The sequence below is a fragment of the Hyaena hyaena genome, unplaced genomic scaffold (genome assembly GCF_003009895.1).
Source record: "Hyaena hyaena isolate Hyena2069 unplaced genomic scaffold, ASM300989v1 scaffold_18, whole genome shotgun sequence".
NCBI classification, from domain to species: domain Eukaryota; kingdom Metazoa; phylum Chordata; class Mammalia; order Carnivora; family Hyaenidae; genus Hyaena; species Hyaena hyaena.
Genome location: NW_024080649.1, coordinates 7,143,895 through 7,160,875, shown reverse-complemented (window position 1 = coordinate 7,160,875; position 16,981 = coordinate 7,143,895). Strand labels below are relative to the sequence as shown.

At 50.7% G+C, this 16,981-nt stretch overlaps 1 protein-coding gene across 1 annotated transcript in view; it reads right to left on the bottom strand.

The window, feature by feature from the left end:
• ST3GAL2 (ST3 beta-galactoside alpha-2,3-sialyltransferase 2) overlaps positions 1-16,717 on the bottom strand; it is a 45,573-nt gene extending 28,856 nt beyond the window's left edge. The window contains exon 1 of the mRNA XM_039223521.1: positions 16,558-16,717. The gene's annotated coding sequence lies outside the window, so the exon portion shown is untranslated. The remainder of the gene's footprint in view (positions 1-16,557) is intronic.
• Between the last annotated feature and the right edge of the window lie 264 nt (positions 16,718-16,981).

The following is a 16,981-nucleotide window of genomic DNA, read 5'->3' as shown; positions in this document are numbered from 1 at the left end:
TTCCCACAGGCACTGCCCCTTGTCCTCATAGTGTCGGGCAGCAGCTTCCAGGAAGGTGGGGTGGACATGTAGACCGGAGATCTCATAGTCAGCTCTGCCCTGGCTGACCCTTACCCCAGGCTATGCAGAGAGGTGTGCTAGGTCTATCCTGTGGCAGATTTGTGGGTCACAGGGCCTGTCACATCTTCCCCAGCTGCCACTTCATTAGACCATATGGAACACAGGCCTGCCCTGAGCCGGTTCTAAACAGCTCCCCTTGGCCCAACCATACTTGTCTATGGGCTCTCTAGCCACAGTCAGCAGCAAGATTCTACAAAAGACACAGTTAAAGAAGTTTCTCCATATGGCTGTAAACCTCAGACATTAGGAGAGGCAGGAGACAGGTAGAAGACCCTGAAGGTAGGAGTTTAGAAAATAAATCAAAGTTTCTCTGGGGACTTTTAGAGAAAGCAGGAATGGGATAAATGAAATAGTAGCTCAGAACTTAGATCTTAGTGCCCAACTCTGCCTCCCTGGGACAATTAAACTTGATCATATCACCTCCCAGGGAACAGGGGACTAGGGTACCAATAATCAGCTCGGATTTTCTTTAAAGATAACAAAGTGCCGGGTGGCTTGGCCATTCATCACTGTTTATGGTTCAGATCACAGTCACACCATAGATGTATAATGAAGAGCCACAGAAAAGCTGTTGGGGCTTCCTTTTCCTTCTGCGTGTGTCTGGATATTGGGGAATGCTTTGAATCTCAAGAGAAGAGCAGAAGATGCATTCATTCGCGGAGCCTGGGTGGCTTAGTCGGTTAAGTGTCCGACTTTCGCTTAGGTCATGATCTCGCGGTTCGTGGGTTCGAGCCCCGCGTCGGGCTCTGTGCTGACTACCAGTTCAGAGCCTGGAGCCTGTTTCGGAGTCTGTGACTCCCTCTCTCTCTGACCATCCCCTGCTCATGCTGTCTCTCTCTCTCTCTCTCCTAGAAATAAATAAAATATTAAAAAAAAAAAAAAAAGAAGATGCATTCATTCAACAGATATAATTGCTACCAGGGAGTGGCTGACAGCATGGAGAGGGCCCCAGTCCCTCTCCTCTCTTATATAGCTGCATCCACTGTCCCTTAGCAAAACCCTTCTTTCAATGGCCTTGTGGCTCTTGCTCTGTTAAAAAGCAGGGAATGGAGATCCTCTGTTTTGAGGACTTCCTCAACCCCTCCAGGCAGCTGGCCACCCAGGGGTGGCACCACGACAAGGGGTTCTTCCTTCCCTCCACCTGCAAGAAGGCTCAGGCCCACTAGACCCCAGCAGGGGATGATGGAGAAGGGCTGAGCTATGGCACATGCAAGTCTTGCCAGTGCACACCTAAAGAAAGGAGAAGCTATTCTTCTAGAAGTTTGCAGACCACAGTCTCTGTGGCTCAAACTCCAGCTAGGTCTTGGCCCAGACTGAGTTGAAGGACTTCACTTAAAACTCTAGCATCTACCCCCACATCCTCTGTGGGATGGAGGATAGGGGAGAGAATGCTAGAGAAAAGGTCATAACCCAACTGCCAGTACTGTGTACCTGCAAGAAAGGGGCCCACGAAGCCGGGTGACAGGTCTGGACTGTCACTGCATGTGCACAACCCACCAAGGTTCCAGGCCCTTGGCAAACCAGAGGGAAGCCACCAGTTCTTCCTGGGTAGCATCATGGGATGGCCTTTGCTACTGCTCCAATGCAGAGGACAAGCTATGACCCCAAGAATGCTGACAGAGCTTCCGGGACGTGTGGGTCCAGAAACAATGCTCTGCCAGATGCACCAGCACTTGTTCTAGCATTTTCCCCTCTCCCAGCTCAGGGGCCGGAAGTCAGGAGTAGAATGTTCACTTAGCGAGGGCTCACATCATGCTTAAAGGTACTGGTGGGAGCAAGGCTCTGTCATCAGCCCCAGGAATATGCCACACCTCTTCCACTGGGCCTGTAGGGATTCTGGCTTTTCAGTCCTCATGGCGCAGCCAGGCTACCCAGGTGGAATGTCTGCCAGAGCCTCCGGGGCCATGAAGGTGACAGCCTGGGCTGCAGGCATGGAAGCCTTTTTTGCACTGGGCAAATTTCTCTAAAGGGCTCCAAACTTAGCAGGGGGGACAGCAAGCTGTAACTGATGACAACCTCCCTTTTTCTATCCATCCTGCTCCTACATTTCCTTGTGAAGTGGTGGTTCTTTTAATTTTCTGTGTCTTCATCTGAACATTTGGTATGAAATGGGAACACTGTGCATGCTGGCAGGCAGAAGTTTGGAGTGTGGAGACCTGGCTCCTGGGCATCACTCAGATGCCAGGCAGGACACAGAGGCAGTGCTGAAGGCTGGAAATGCAGCTTTATGACCAGGCTAACGTCTACTTCCTGCATCAACACTAGATGACTTCAGTGTTTTGTTTCTGTGTTTTTTTTTTTTTTAAATTTTTAATGTTTTATTTATTTCTGAGAGAAAGACAGCATGAGCAGGGGAGGGTCAGAGAGAGAGGGAGAGACAGAATCTGAAACAGGCTCCAGGCTCTGAGCTGTCAGCACAGAGCCAGACGCGGGCCTCGAACCCACGAACCATGAGATTATTATGACTTGAGCCGAAGTCGGACACTTAACCGACTGAGCCACCCAGGCACCTCATCTTCAGTGCGGTTTTTTTTTTTTTTGGCTTTTGTTTCTAAACCCAGACAATCTATTCCCTAATCCAGCCAAAAAACTTCCATTGACTAGGCCCACTTCTTACCAGTTTCTATTCTTGTAGCCCAGTGGGAGGAAGGAACCAGGTGGGGAGACTTGTACAATTCCTGACAAAAACCGCCAGCCCTTCAATGGCAGCTGTGGGCTAAGCTGGGGCATGAGCACTGTGTCAAGAGATGGGTCCTATTGCAAGGCTTACTCAGAATAAGATAGAACTCCTATAGGGTACAGCTATGTAGATGCTAATCCCCTGGGACCCCGGAAGGATCCAGCAAGCCCTGGATAGAGAGGAGGGTGGGCCAGGCACTTGCTCAGGAGATAGTCCAGCTCTCTTGGAGAGGATTCATGGTAGTATGGGTCCTAAGGGTTGCCTAAGACAGGGAGACAGGTCAGCACTAGGAGGCCAGAGACTCTGGCAGAAGGGCATGTAGAGTTATGCTGGCCTGGAGGTAGGTATCTCCTGTGGCAGAGTACTCTGAAAACCCCAAAAACAAACCAGTCGTCTGCACTCTTGAGTCAGGCTGCTTTTATTCTCTATCTTTAGCTTTGTTTTGTTCTTCTTTTATATTTAGTAATGTCGTTTAGAAAGGTCAGCCAATGGTAGCTATGCTAATGGAAACCCAAAGAAGGTGTTGTAGCCATGCTTGGACAGGAGATTAAAGGGAAATGCTGTCTTCTCTCTCCCTTGGGAGTGGAGATAGAAGCGGAGTAAAAGGATAGAGGGGCCCAGAGTTGGGCCCAGTACTTGGTCACTGTGTCTTCTGGATGTTGCCTTTCCAACAGAGACCTTGGAAGTTCCACTTAGAGGCCATGAGTCTGTGCTCATCAGCGATTTCCAGCACCAACTCCACAGGCAGCTTTGGGAAGCACCACTATCCTGTCTCTGTTTTCCCTGTGTCATTTCAGGAGGCAGAGAGCAAGTGGCCATTAAACTGGAGAGCCCAGCACTGGGCTGGGCCATGGCCAATACTTGCTTTCATTTCTCCCTTGCTCTGCTTGAGCAATCTTCTTCTTTACTGAGGAGTCGATAATATGCTGTGACTGACTCAGGCAGGGCCCCTGGGATACAGAACATCCTCAGGGTTGCTGGGTAATACACTTCACCACCTCTGGAAAGTGGCAATATTAGCTGTTACCTTGCACTGCCTCTGAGGCTCACTCCCAGGTAAGGGGAGTCAGGGTGTGGGAGCAAGGAACCCTCCCCAGTCCTATTCTCCAGAAGTGATTCATCCCCCTGGATGGGGCTAAGATGATATCCATCATGATAAGCATTGCTGATGTCAACTTCAGGGGGATGTGGAAGTGGGAATACACAGACCAGGGTCTATTACAGTGGTCCCCAGGAAGCAGTCTCTGTTGTCTGGCTTATTACGGTTTGTTGTTATACAGGGATGTACTTGTTTAGAACTAGAGCTATGCAGGGGTGATCTGGGGCCTATGAAGAGGGGGTCCCAGGGCCTGCTTTCAAGCACTTTGCTTCTCTGGTGAGACCGGGGCATCCCCACCCTAATATGTGCCTATGAGCTAACATTTAACAGTGAACTCTGGACTAACCCCAGAGGACCTCAATTCCAGAACTGGCTCTGCTATTTGACAGTTGTGTCTTTGGGCAGATCATAACTCTCTGGGCCCCAGGTCCTCCATCTGTAAAATGAGCATGATAATGCTTGCACCACTTGCCTCAAGTAGTCCCTGCCAAGACGAAATAAGCGAGGACTGTAAGCTGTGGTATATACCTGAGGTACCAGGAGTTTCAGCCTCACTGAGAAGAGAGAGGCAGGGACAAGAGTAGACACTGTGGCTAAGCCCAAGGGAACATGGAGGTGTGAGCCAGGCTGGGTGACCACTCAGAACATGGCCCCAGGCAGAAACAGGCGGGGGGTGGGGGGGTGCCTCCGGGAGATGAGCATGAGGGGCAGACTGAGCACACTCGTCAGTTTGAGCTGGGAGACACTTCAGGAGGGAAGAACTCCCTGACTGTCCACAAATATCTGGAGGGCAGGAGGAAAGATGTATGATAAGATGGTCAGAATGAAAGAGGAATTCATGGGGCGCCTGGGTGGCTTGGTTAAGTGTCCGACTTTCGCTTAGGTCATGATCTCATGGCTCGTGGGTTTGAGCCCCGCGTCGGGCTCTGTGCTGACTGCCAGCTCAGAGCCTGGAGCCTGTTTCAGTCTGTGACTCCCTCTCTCTCTGACCCTCCCCTGTTCACGCTGTCTCTCTCTCTGTCTCCTAGAAATATATAAAACATTAAAAAAAAAAAAAAAAGAATGAAAGAGGAATTCAGTCCCCAACTCAGAAGAGCCCCACCTCACTCTCTGAGCACCAAGGAGTTGGGGAGAATTGCCCTCAAGCTCCTACAACTTCCAGCATTTTGTTAATATATCATTCACGCTTTCAGATTCCCCTGAAGTCCCTTATGAGGACAGCCTTCCCTTTCTGGATCAGAGCCTCAGGGAAGTGACCCACCCAAGGCAAGAAGCCTGTGCCAGAATGAGTGTAAAGCCTCCTCTCTCTAATTTGGAAGCTCGAAGTCCAGAGCTCTTTCTACAACACCTCATCCCTGGCTCTGCCAAGTTGAGTCAAATATCTGTTCCCTCACAAATTGGAGGTGGAAGTCAAAATCATGCTATTTATCTATCTGTTCCCAAAACTGGCACCACAGTCCTGGGTGTTCTCTTCCTAGGGAGAAAACAGAGGCGCACAACTATCCCCAGGAGGCAATAGCCCAACATAATCCAGAAAGCACAACAGCCCTAGAGCTACATCCTTATCCAGGCCCCACCAGGAAACAATACAGAAGACAGTGAACGCTCAGGAAGCCAAAAGGGCTGATGAAAGCAGCACCAGGGCAGAAGCCCGCAAGTTGGGCCAACGCCTCCTCTGTTTACTGGGACCGGTCTGAAGCCACAGTGAGTGTCTCCCCTTCTCAGACAGACACCCGCGTAACACTATCCGCCATGGAGATGGCCCTGGGCCACCACAAAGAAGGGACCTTTGGCTATAACCTGCTTGTGTTAGCTCTTTAACCTGCAGTCCAAGGGATGAATCACTCTTTGTGGACGGGCAGTTGAAACAGTGAGAAAACACCTAAAAAACCTCCCACTTTACAATGGAAAGAGCCTCCAGCCTATGTCAGATGATGTGGGTTCTGGTTTGGTTCCACCTTCTGATATGAGGGCAGTGGGCAAATTTCTCAACTTCTGGTTCCTGATCTGTAAATGAAATGGCTCGATGATCTGAAGTTCCATCCTACATTTAATTTTATTATTATTTTTAATGTTTATTTATTTTTGAGACAGAGCGAGCGAGGGAGTGAGCGGATGAGTGAGGAAGGGGCAGAGAGCGAGGGAGACACAGAATCCGAAGCAGGCTCCAGGCTCTGAGCTGTCAGCACAGACCCTGAGGTGAGGAACTCATGAACTGTGAGATCATGACCTCAGCCGAAGTTGGACGCTTAACATAACAGACTGAGCCACCCAGGCATCCCCCATTCTACATTTTAGTATATAGTTCTTAACAAGGAAAGCTAATAAATGGCAATAAATCCTTATCAGTTTGTCCACAGTGGTGTCTTTGACATGTAAGTCAGGCCACAGAACTACTTACAAGATCTCCCTGAGTCCAAATGTACACCTTGCACTGCCAGCTGCCTCAACATGTGGTGTCTCCATAGTGGATGAAAACCCTACCTCCCTTTGGGGACTTAACTCTCTTCAAATTTCCATTTCTGTGCCATGTAACCCAGGCCTGGCCAACCAGAGCCCCAAATGCACTTAGTCACCATAGTGGGGGTAGGGCCAGCCCTGGCGGCAGGCCAATGGGAACCAAGAGTGGTGTCATCACACACAGCGGTGACACAGTGGTCATACAGAAAGATGGATGTTGGTTGAGCCCCACCTCCCATCTTCCCTGCATGTGGCCAGCCACACCCTCAGCTCTGAGTCAACCTGAGGCACTATGAGTTGGATTTTTGGTCTTTGTAATTGCAGAAGTCCAAATGACCCAATCTTGCACACATGTATAACCAACTTCCATTTCATTTAAAGGAATTTTCTAAAAGCCACTTACTGTATAACTTGCCATCTGAACCTGTCCCTAAAATTCTGTCCCTGATAGGTCAAACCAGCTCAGAATCCACACAAACAGAAGCAGTCCTGGTATACCCCACCAGTGGATCAGTTCTGGCAAGGACCCTATTCCTTTTCCAGCCAGAGACACTGTCCAGATATGCTGATGGTGAGGGAGGCTCTGACATGCATGGCCTTTCTGGGTGGTCCGGGGTCAGCACTGTCCACTGAGAGTCCCTCAACCACATGGATGACTCAGCGGGGGAGAGTGTTATGCCTTTTGCTGCCTGGCCAGGCCCTGAACCAACTGAATCAGGCAGAGGTAGAGAATATAGACCCTGGCTCTGGGATACAATGGTAAGTCGATTCCATTGCATATCTGACAATGGATTTTGGGGGATTCCCTTCCAAACCTGTTTCTCAACCTGTTAAAGAGTCACATCTGGGGGCGCCTGGGTGGCTCAGTCGGTTAAGCGTCCGACTTCGGCTCAGGTCAGATCTCATGGTTCATGGGTTCGAGCCCTGCGTCAGGCTCTGTGCTGACAGCTCAGAGCCTGGATCCTGTTTCAGATTCTGTGTCTCCCTCTCTCTCTGACCCTCCCCTGCTCACACTGTCTCTCTCTCTCTGTTTCTCAGAAATAAATAAAACATTAAAAAATTAAAAAAAAAATAAAGAGTCACATCTGGCATTTCAAATGATGCCAACATTCCCCTGAATTCTAGACCCATATATTCCCTTCATTTCTGGATGACACCCTTTGATGACATACCTTAGAGGTACCCCCAAAACACCTCAAACTCAACCTGCCCTAAACTAAACTCATGTATGCTCTAAGCTCCCAAACCTTGTCCTTTTTCTGTGTTCCCAGTTTCTGGGAAAGGGACATCATCCATCCAACCCTGAATCCTGGAAGCCATCTATGCCCTCCTTTCCTTCAATCTTCCTCAGCCAACCTTGTACCAAGTGTACCTGATTTTTACCACCTAAGCCTCTCATCTTTCTACTGTTCTATGTGTCTGTCACCATCATACTATCCAAGGCACTGTCATCCTTCACCTACAGTAGCCCCCTGACTGCTGAAGCCCCAGACCTACTAGAAACCCTCCAATGCATTGTTCACAGGGATGCCAAAGTAATCTTCACAAATGTGAATCCCATCAGATCCCCATCTTTGAATCCTCCCAGCAGAAGAGCCAGACCTACCTGAATGCCAGACCTGGGCTAGGTGAATGGCAAGGTAATTCTGAGATCAAAATGGACCAAGCAGGTCCAGAAGTCGATGCTTAGTCCAAAACCCTAGCCTCACCCTAGGGTGGCTTCCCACCCTGGAGTCAGGCTCAGAATTGGTTCGGTCTTGCCAGGACTGACCCCTCCCCCAGTGCAGGCCTCATCTGACCACAGATGGGAACAGGAGCTGGCGGCCAGGCAGGGAAACCCAGCTGGGCTGAAGCCAGGGACTGTGTATTTCAGGAAGGAGAGGAGCTAGACCAAGAGCAGTGCCACAATAGACTGTCAGTATCTGTGGGGCCGGCTGAGAGAAGGCAGCTGTCGGGAATATAAAACTCAAGGAGTCTATCTCTTCCCTCTTATCAGACTGACCCTTGGCAGCCTCACAGCCTGTGGAGAACAAACAGTCATTAACAACTCCTCCCACACTTCCTGCAAGCACAATCCTTGTGTGACTAGCCAGTCCTGCAAGAAAGGCTATGCCTTCCTGCACCAAGGTGGGTCTTGGGGCCCATTTCTTGGCCAGACCCCTCTATCCTGGCCCTCCTTCTTGGGCAATTATCCAAGAAACCTTATGCTCTGTCCAAACTCGTCTCCTCAAGGTACATAGTCGTGCCCTGCACTTTCAGTTTAGCCCTTTGCATCCTGGTGAGTATGGGCTTTTCCTCACAGCCCTCCTCTCCTCTACTATGAAGCCCTCCCCACCTTGTCCCAGGTGTGTTCTCAACTCCTAGCAGACCAGCTCTGTATCTGTGCCACTGATGTGCTCCCTTCCTGTGATCAGCCTGTGATCTCACCTCCCACCCTGGCTCTGGGGGGAAAAAAAAACCTTGCTAGAGTAAAGCCCTGGGCATAAGAGAACTGGGAGCAGAAAAAAATAGGAACCCTATAAACAGTTACTCTGGGGCCTAACCAGTGGCCAGTATAGGAAGGGAGGAATGTGATGAGAGACCAGATGGATTTTTCTGCCTGAACTCAGGACAGAATCAAAGCACAGGTTAGGAGGTGGGAATGAGAACAATGGGAGGCCTGGGGACACATGTCTTGGCTCTAAGAGCCCAAATTCTCCAGAGATGCCACAGCAGGCTGGCTGCTGTTTAGTGTATCCAAGCAGGTTAGAAGAAAAGTCAAACTGAATCCCATAAATGTCTGGACCACATAGTGGCTTCCTGGGCTCCCAGCATTACCTCCCCACTCAGGACATGGTGTTCCTCTGCCGGGTCTACCGGATGGCTTGAGAGCGAGTCCCTGAGTAGGTCTTTAAATTCTGTATTTGGACTCTGAGACCTGGGGAGAGGCAGGGATTTGCCCTGGGTCACAAAGCGTCAAATCCCCTGTAGGTAGCTAAGGCAGCAAGAGCCCTGCATGCATGCAACCAGAATGGGCCCTGGGCTGTGAAAATCATGGAGGGGGTCCCCTGACCAAACAAGCTGCTTCCCCTTTAGAAAAGCAAAATAGGTCCTGCCCTGAGGCTCTACAGTCCTCATCCAGCTCAGGCCTCTGGTTGGCCTCACTGGCTGCCAACAGCGAAGGCCTGGCTGCTCCCTGTTTTGCACAGGATGAAGAGCAAGGGTGGCCCACAGACTCCAGGGGGGTAGGAATTACCAGGAGAGGTGGCTTGGGTAGAAGAAGACACCTTCCAAAATACCTTACCCAGGTTTAAAAGGAGGTGAGGTGAGGTTTCTTCTGTGTTACGTACCAAAAATACCACTTGAGAGATTAAAATTCGCATTCATCCTACAAGTTTGCCTACTGCTGCTTTTAGGGTCAAGTGTGAATTATTCTTCAAGCACTGAGGAAGTTCCTTCATCAAACAGCTGCCACACTGGCCTTTGGCTGAACCTTCTTGATGTAAATTGTTTACTTCCCATTTCACAGCATCTTCCTGCCTAAGGAAAGCTGTCACTCCTCTCCACTAGAAGTACCTTAACAGGGTCCCAATTCCTCTCCTCTTCCCCTTCACTATGCTGTGATATCCAGGGTCTCTTCCTAAGTGATGCCAGAGGCCCCAAGAACCCAGAGGCTAAACAGGCATAAGTCCAAGGAAACACCAAGCCCTCTGGGACAGGACAGGACAGAGAGAAGGCCAACCCTTGGAAAATCCCTCACCCCCTGCCAACCCTAGACTAACACAGCTCCCTAAAGAACTCAAGAAAGAGAGGAACCAGGAGGAGCTCAGGGGCTTTCTCCCTTCCCCTGACTTGCCTGTATAGCCTCAGTCCCTTTGGCTGCTTTTTACTTGTACAGCCAAAGGACTCAGCACAGGCCCACAGAGACTTTCATTTCCTCCTGACTCTGGTTCTAGTTCACCATTAGCATCAAAGGATTGGTATCTTGTCTTTAACTGAATTTGGGTAGGAACGAGGGTTGGGGGGAACTCCATTTACGGGTCAGGGGAGATTCAAAGTTCTACTAATGTCCCTTTCAACCCAAAGAAGTCTTGCAAAGAAGGAGGGAGTGGGGGTGGAGCTGTGGGGGAGACAGGAGAGAGGAGGGGGCATCTTCAGCCCATCCCCCAATTCCCCCACCTGTGCCTTTTCCTATAATCCACCTCTCACCCTCCCCTCTTCACTACCTCTCCAAATTCCCTTTAGCCACACAAATAAATAACTTGTTGATTTTTCCTCACCAGAGCAGCTCCCCCTAGACCAATTAGCTATTTGCATTCGTTACTGATTTTCATCCTCAGAAGGCTACTGATCTGTTCAGGCTGGGAGGTTGTTGCCTACTGGTGGTGCTAAGACTTAACAGCTGAAGGATTCTAGAAAGGGCAGAGCTGGACAAGGACTGCTCTCTCGGGTCCTTAGGTCATACCACAATACCCCAGGGTCCCCTGCCCTCTCTCAAGTCCTGCAAGGCTGATCTTTGGGGAGCAGGAAGGGTCTCACCCATGAAATGCACAAAAGTGGAGCTACTTTTGTGTCCTTCTGGCATGTTTCCTACTCTGACTCTACAGAGGAAGAGAAGGAGAGAAAAGAGACCCTAATGGGCAAAGATGATAATCCAGGAAGAGATGAAAAACAGGACTACGGGATAGAGAACAAAGCCCCTCAGGGCAGGAGACTCACTGGCTCTGGCTCCCCTCCCACCTCAGCATCCAGTAAATGACTCCCTCCCTGGACTTCCTCTCTTGCAGAGTCACATTCCCCTCAAAGGAAAAAGCTGGGTTGAAAATGCTTTTAACATTCGATTCCAAAACTACTTGTTTTGTTTTAATGTTACTATACACAAATAAAAACTTAGCATTCGTATCAAAATTAGAATGATATTTTTCTCTAAATTTCCCTTGTTCTTGGTTCACCTTATTGTACGTGGTACTATGCACTGTATTTACAGACTGCAAAATATCACATATATTTGAATGCCAACAGCTGGAGCTGAGGGGAAGAGTCCTCTTCACTCCAGAAAGATGACCTTCTCTCTGAGGATCTGTAGGGATAAAGTACCCTCTGGCATAGCTGCTCCTGTCCCCCACCCCAGAGAAGACCCTGATCTCTCCTTCCTATTCCTGTAAGAAAAAAATGTCTCCAGTTTTCAGCCAGAAAGTTGGGGTGGCCCATAGCCCAGCCTATGCCCTGGAGCCTTAGAGGAGATCTGCAATGACAACATGAAGGCTCCACTGACAATATGCTGTAATTACAATAATGATTTATAAATCAACACCAAGAAGTACTCTAGAATGGCTGGTTAGGGACACACATAGGCATCCCTGGTGAGCACAGAACAATAGGAGGAAAAGCCTGCTCTCCCAGATAACAAGTTCAGACCCTCCCCTTTGGAAATATCACTTGGAAATGTCTGCCCTAATAGCAATGACTTATTGTTAACAAGCACCCTGAGAAGAAAAGAAGAAAAACCTGAAAACCCAGGTCCCCAGAGAAGTGAGCTAGGCCCCTGAGTTAGTAAGGGCTCAGGTGTGCGAAACATGGGGCAGGGAACTGAGGGAAAGGGGAAGGAAGAAGAAGCCCATACCAGGCTCATGTGTGCAGAGAGAAGAGACTCAGGCATGCTCAGCCTGGGCCATGGAGCCCCAGCTTCTTTCAGGAAGTACAGGGCTCCTGTGGCTTTGGGGCCCCACCTCCTCAGGACTGAGGCCCCAAACTTCAGGGAGCGTTTAAACAGGAGTAATGAGCTCCCCAGGGTTCTGGATATGCCATCAGTATCGTGTGCAGCTCCTCCAAAGCAAGGCCACATCATCTTCTCCTGCAAACTCTTCCTCCTCCTGACTTCCCTGTATCTGCTAAAGGGACCGACCTCATCACCCTGAAATGTCCAACCCCAGCCAATCAAGTGTCTGTTCCACAAGATGATATCTACTTTCACAATTTCTCTAGAATCAGTCTCTTCTTTTCCATTCTTACTGCCAAATTTCGAGCTTTTATTATGTCTCACCTAAACCTTATCTACTTAGTTTTCCATTTCCTCTCTCCCTTCTTTTCTTGTCCCCTTATAACCCACTATACCCTGCTGCCAGTCTGCCCCCTGCCTACTCAGTAACTTGTCAGAAATAAGTGCTCCATGTGCTGCCTACCAATCTATGTCCTCACCTAGTGGCTTTCTGGACTGATCTCCTGTAGTGTCCATTTCTTCTTCTTCCGGGGACTTAACTTTTGGACACAGTGTGGGGGTGGGGGGAACTGCCTACCCTCCCCGCCCGGCTGGACCAATCATTTCCTCCCTGGGATGTGCATCCCAAGTTATGGTAACAAAATTACTGACTATGGCTGCAGCAGATTTATCCTGGCAACGGTGGTACCTTGAAATCAGCTGGCCTTTGTTTCCTGCTGTGTCCACTCTGAGACTCTGGAAGGGACACGGGTGTTGAGTCATCTCTCTGATTCCAGGAGTCCCTACAATCTTCTAAGGAAAATCTTTCCTGCCAAAGTCAGCCAAGTTGTTATTGTAACCAAACAGGATAGTCTTAGCGCTTTTTGACATACATTTCCTACGTCCCAGCCAAAACGGAAAACTCCCTATATATAAGTGCCATGATAGCCTCCCCCTGGACCTGTTGGCCTGCACACCAGCCCAGAGGCACTGGTGAAGCTCTACCTGCCCCTTCGGGGCTCATCCTCTGAACCCTCTACGGGGATAGCTTCTGCTTCCTGTAAACGAACAAGCCACTAGCTGCCCCTCTGCCTTCCATGGTAGACACTGGTGTACTTGGCTTAGCCCCTCCCAGAGGACAGTGACTTGGTGCTTATCCCCTCCACAACACCCAGCAGAGTTCCAGATTCAGTAAAATTCACCAGACTGTGGGGGGCAGATGACCCAAAGGACAATTAGAGGCTTACCGGGCAAAACAGACATCGAGTGACCAAGAATGTGGAGCATGCCACCACAAAGACCTCAGTTTGAATTCCAGATCCTCCACTTACGAGCTGTCTGAGTTTGGGCAAGGCTCATAAGTTCTGTAAGTCTCAGTTCTTCATCTATGAAGTAGTGGCAATGATACCAAACTTGCAATGTTGCTGTGAGGATTTGATGAGCTAACGTGTGAGAGCATCTAGCACAGTGCCTGGCCAGTAGCTAAGCACACAGGAAACTCCAGCCATTATTCCAGCTATCAGTAGCTGGTTTAGTGGAGCTCTATCGGAGGGCTGGAGTCAGGAGTCCTAGGGCTTGTGGGGTGACCCATAGTGCATCTCTCTGTTCCTCTGTAACCCCACCTGGATCTGGATCGGCCTTATAAACCTCCTGAAAAACAACAGGAGGAAAATGCTTCACAAAGTAAAAGCACAATGTAATGGATTCCTTTTTTCCAAATTTCAGAGATTATCACGTGTCCTGTCAGGTGCATGGCCATGACAGTGCTTCACCTTGCAGATACTCCAACCTGCTCAGCCTGAGAGACAGAGTCATAGAAAGTGTGGTATGGTTCAGCGTCTGCCTTCCCATGTCCACACAGCCATCCCTTTTCCAAAGCTTTAGTTCCTAAATGTCCTGCTTTTGTGGGGCCTTTCTTCAAATAACCATGGAGTGGTATCCGCTCCGTGGTTATAGTGGGACAGGGAGCGCAGTACCGCAAGTCACCCCTGCCATTAACCTAGCCAACACTAGGCAGCAGGAGAACAAAAGGAAAGGCTAACCCAGTGCAGCAGCCAGAACAGCCTGGGTTGGGAAGCAAAGTGGAAGGAAGTCCCTCTTAAGACTTGCATCTGCCTGGATTAATCTCCCAAGCAACTATAATAGCCCAAACCAGTGATTCTCAAAGTGTTATCCCTAAGGAGCTGAGCAGAAATGCAAATTCTAGACCCCACCCAGAGTGACTGAATCAGAAAACTCTGGGAGTGGGGCCCAGCAATCTGTGCCTTAAAAAGTTCTCTAGAGGATTCTGATGTCTGCTCCACTACAATAAGGAATCTTGCCCTAAACCTTTAACCACATGACCCTCTGTTTTAACTCAAAGATTTATAGAACACACATTTGAAGACCTTGCACAGTCTAATGGGGGCCCAAATCAAATACACAAGGCAGGATGTGGCATAAAAGAAGTAAAAGGAATCACTTTCCACCCCTCTTCCCAGACTCCTACCCCTCAAACCTTCTCTTGCCATGAATGGGGAAAAGAGAAGTTCTGGAAACCCATCCCCAATGCTGCTATTTTGGACATCTCAATCACAGGTAGTTTCTCAAGAAGAGTAATCCTCACCTGAGGCATGTCTCAGGTCCAGAAGCTTGGCATGTGGGGAAATGCTCCCACAAAGCATGGCCATGGCCACTGGTTCTTAGGGGTCTGGAAATTGGCCCTACTGGGGGGTTTGGGCTCAGAAAGTTCCTAGAGGGCCATGAACAAGCCACAGCACATCACAACAATGCATTCCTGGGAAGGGTCATTCCCACAGGCCCCTGGCAAGCTTGCACACAAGTGTGCAGATGCAGACATAAACACACACACAGACAGTTGGCCCCCTGGCCTCCCTTTCTCTAATCTCAAGTTACAAGGTTAAAGGCGTCCTATTCACAGCCAAGGGGGAGGGATTAAAGAGGGGGTGCTGAAGCATCCAACCATCTGGTTCAGATCAAGATTGCTCATTCAGGACCCCAGCAAAGTCCCAGAGCCTTCTGAGCCTTCCTGATGGCTCCAAGATTTCCCTTCCTCCCCCTACTTGCCTCCCTCCTCCTACTTTCCAGAGGACTGGGCTGGAAAGGGGCGACCCAAAGGCAAATTTGCCAAAGGAAAACTAGAAAACAAAAAGCTAAATCAGGCAAGTCTGTGCCACCTCTCTGAGCCCTAGTTCCCTCTTCCCTTCAGATCCTGAACACCAAGACTAAACTTGAGATCACCGCCTACAAGAGACACTGTGCTTTCCTCCACAATGAGCTCGGGGCATCTAGTAGGCATCCTTCCTTGACCTGGCACCCCCCTCCAAAGTTAGCAGCAGAATCAAGATAAGTTTTAGGGGTGTGGTCTCCTGGACTCTTCTTATGCCACCAAGGTAAGAGGTTCCCTCCATCTCAAAGGGACTTCAGAGCCCACCAGGCATAATAAGAGGGAAGGATGACCCACCAGCTTCTAGACAACTGTCCCAAAGATAAGATGGGAGTGTGAGTTACTGGCTAGAAACGACTGTTTCGCAGAGGCCCCAAAATGCCCTGAACCCCCATCAGCAGCTTTGGCTGGAAGAGGCTGCCAGTCCTTTTCTGCCACCCCCCTAATACATTAGACTCTGTTCTTCAGTGCTCTACGCAGCTGTAAAGCAAGAGGCAAGATGGGAGATGGATGCAGTTGGCAAGAAACAGAAATGGAAAGGCTAACTTGAACAAACAAGCAATTGGGTGGGTGACTCTCTACAAGCAGAGAGGGCTTGAAGTGGGCTGTGGGAAGGAGAAGGGGGTTAACAGAAGGGGTAGAAAGCTAAAGGAGAACCTAAAGTGAGCTTAGCCCAGAGCTGCAGCAGGGGGCTGGGAAGTTTGGTCCAGTTAGAGAGGAAAAAAAAAATGACTTCCATTTCAAGGCATGGGCTCAGGCCAGCCCCCGAAGGACTGGAGCATGGTCTTGGCCAAGTTCCTGGTTTATGTCATGCCTCAGTTTCTCCAAAGTGGGAAGGAGGTCAAGCTGTTAGGTCTTATGGGAGAGAACTGGGACATTAGGGGTGGCTAGGGGGCAGTGCCAAGTAGGGGAAAGAGGAGCGAGGTGCTGATGATGCAAAGACAGCCTGTGGCTAAGAGGAGCGGGGCTGGGGTCTCCAGGTAGCGCAGAGGCCGGGAGCGCACGGTGGGGTTAGGGGTACGAAGAAGCCAGTGGACAGTTAAGTCAGGACTGGGGCAGGGAGCTCCTCCTAGAGCTGAGGCTGGGGGCTGCCACCAAAGAGTGGAACAGTCACGCCTCAAGGGCTGGGAGCGGCTTGAGGTGCAGAAGCAGAAGGCGGGGATGGGGACTGAGGCCAAGACAAGCGGACCCCCGTCCCCATGGGGGAACCCAGACACCGACCCTGGGGAAGTTGCCGGGGTGTACCGGGCCGGTCTGGGCCGCTGGGCCAAGCCAGATGCCCGCGCGGAAGGGGTTCGGGCAGCAAGGGGCCCGGGGCGCCCCGCATCCCGCCCGCCCTCATCCCACCCGCGCACCTCAGTCAGCGCCGGGCGCAGCGCGGGCCATGCTCGCCGCTCCTGCCGCCGCCTCCGCCCGTGCAGAAAGCCGCCGCCGCTGGCGGCGTCCGGACCCGTTAGCTCCGCGGCTCCCTCGTCTGTCCGCAGCGGGCCAGTCCCGCCCTTGCCGGCTCTGCCCTCCCGGAGCGAGCCGCCGCCGCCGCCTCAGTCCGGCCCCTCCCCCCACCCCAGCCCGGCTTGAAGGGAAGGGTGGGGGAAGGGGGCAGCTGCCCCCTCCCCACTCACATCCTCCCAGTCTCTCCCCTCCGTCCTCCACCCGCACGGGCGTCGGCATGCTGGGATATGGAGTGCAGCCGGTGCTGGGCCGCTAGGGGTGCCCCACATCCAGGACTACAGCTCCTAGAAGACAGCGCGCGAGCCCTAGGGATTGTGGGCTTTGTAG